At 36.2% G+C, this 2,326-nt stretch overlaps 1 protein-coding gene across 5 annotated transcripts in view; it reads right to left on the reverse strand.

Annotated features, from left to right (window-relative positions):
* GRM1 (glutamate metabotropic receptor 1) overlaps positions 1-2,326 on the reverse strand; it is a 342,810-nt gene that overhangs the window by 286,050 nt on the left and 54,434 nt on the right. The gene's annotated exons all lie outside the window — the stretch shown is intronic.

The raw sequence follows: 2,326 nt of genomic DNA on the forward strand, positions 1-2,326 counted from the left end.
CTTAGTTATTACATTAACCTCAATATCAGCTTCTTGTGCATACTAGCAAAGCAAAATCACCATCCTCAGTGGAAGCTATAAATCTGTCTCTGGCCGATAGTTTCTTAAAGATACTGTGATTCTTGGGACCACCAAAATCACATGTTGACCTACTTTGTTGGTGACAGTCAGCCAGTGCCATGTTCGCTTTACAATAATGCATTGTCACCTTGGCAAATCTGTAATGAAGAATTCTGAAAGTCTCTGAAGCCCCGTTTTCATATCAGAGAATGAGAACAGAGTAGAAAGTGAAACCCAGGTGTCTGTTTAAGCCCATTTAACCACCTCTTAACCTATCCATAGTCTGAAAGAGATGTAATGGATGTGTACCAACAAGCAATGAAAACAAGAATTCCGGCTGATAATTCCTCTACAATTCTTGGCTTTAAAAGATAATGTCACTCTGGTTTTCTTTTTTGATGATCAATGATTTATCAACGTTATATATATACACAATTGAGAAAATGTGGCTCTTTTATTGATTGCTCGAGAAGAAAAAAGACATTTCAATGCCATTTGCATTCCAGAGTACTTGCTCTATATTTCCAAGTACAATACAGAAGGGAAGGGGGTGGGGGGCTGGACAGACTCCGTACCTGTGCTTTAGTTTTCTCTCCTAAAGTTAAAAGATACGTATTATCTTTTTGACAGTTGAAACAAGGTAATTTTTTAATAATGAAAGCTGTTCTGCAACAACCTCCTCTAATAAGAAAGATTAATTCTGAATCTTTTCTTCAAGCAGGTTGCCTCCTTTTTTCTCCCTCCATCTTCTCCTCTACCATTTTATTCTCAGATGGCCTTCTCATCCCACCCATTATTTCAAAGTTGCACGAATCTCACATTCAAGACACTGAATGGGGTACTGCTTTTAAACTAAAAATTGCCTCTGAAACTGTATGCTTCTCATCCTGATTTTAGCGCATGGAGTTTGTAACGAGTGCTTTTATGCAACGTTGATGATAATGGTTATGGTACCACATTCTTAAGAGTCAAACAAAAGGCTCTATGAAACAAAATATAAGACTGGGGTTACTAACGTGTTCCCACTACAATGGTCTTCTAAGTTCCTGCTGAAATATTTAGTTTTAAATACTGTAAAACATCCTATAAATAGTAATAAATAAGATAATTTTGCTCCATGGTTCATCCAAGTAAATTAAATCTAGTGATAATATAAATCTTCCTTTACTTCTACAACCACAATTCATTTTAGTGGAAGGGCAATCAATACATTCCCTTTGTTTTCGTTAATATCTCTAGCCCAGTGATTCGGGGCTATCAGTGACTCCCTGAAAACAATGGCTTAACCAACAACACATATCTAGACACCAGTCCTAGTTAGCACTTGTGCTGAACAGTCAGAATCTTTCTTTTTCTTTTAACAATGTATTTCCACAGCTGCTAACTCAAGTGAGTGATTCATCTGGGGGTCTTTCAGACTGCCATTAGAGACAACACATAAAGAAACCAGTCCAGACATGGCACAAGAAAAGAATTTAGCAACAAAAATCCTGTCTTTCATCTTCTGTTAAACTAGCAGATCTCAACCTGAATAGTAATGAAGGATCCTTAGATGTGAGGTTACACCAAACACCAGGAAACATTTCCAGCCTGTGTAAAATTTTTGCTGACAATGCCTACGCCTCTCATAATACAGAGAAAAGGAAATCTTTTTCCTAATAATGTTCATTTGTCTGTATTTTGTTGAATATGTCAACTAAACTAGCATCTGCTTTGTCAAAGGAATTAAAGCAAAACTCGGTGTTTCATTTTAACAGAGAACACCTTTATCAGGCTACCTGCATTTTCTTCCTCCTTCTCAGCTCAGAATCTGCTCTTGCTCTCAGCTGTCTTCCTCAGCTGCCCTTTTGGCTCCTCTGAGCATCACAGCCAGCCTCGCCCTGTCCTCTTAGTTGAAATTCTTCTGCCGAAGTAAATTAGAGAACTATATCTGTGCCCAGATCGGTACCTGGTACATGAAGACATTCGGTAAACACTCGTGGATATAAAAAGTGAGACTAAATAAATAATAAATACATATAAATAAATAGATAAATAAATAAATAAAAATAAATAATGAGGCAGATAGATAATTTAGAATTTTCGAAGGTAAATGGAGTTCTTTTGAATTTCCTTGTTAAAAAAATAAGCGAAGATTTTGCCCCGTCGCTATTTAGAAATGAAATTAATTTTTTTAATTTTTATAAACAATGAATAGTTGGCTATTATTTCTCCTCTGTCTGAAATTCGACAGCTATTTATGATATCTCTGATATTCGATACAGAC

The sequence above is a fragment of the Pteropus vampyrus genome, unplaced genomic scaffold (assembly GCF_000151845.1).
Source record: "Pteropus vampyrus isolate Shadow unplaced genomic scaffold, Pvam_2.0 Scaffold24, whole genome shotgun sequence".
In the NCBI taxonomy this organism is placed as follows: domain Eukaryota; kingdom Metazoa; phylum Chordata; class Mammalia; order Chiroptera; family Pteropodidae; genus Pteropus; species Pteropus vampyrus.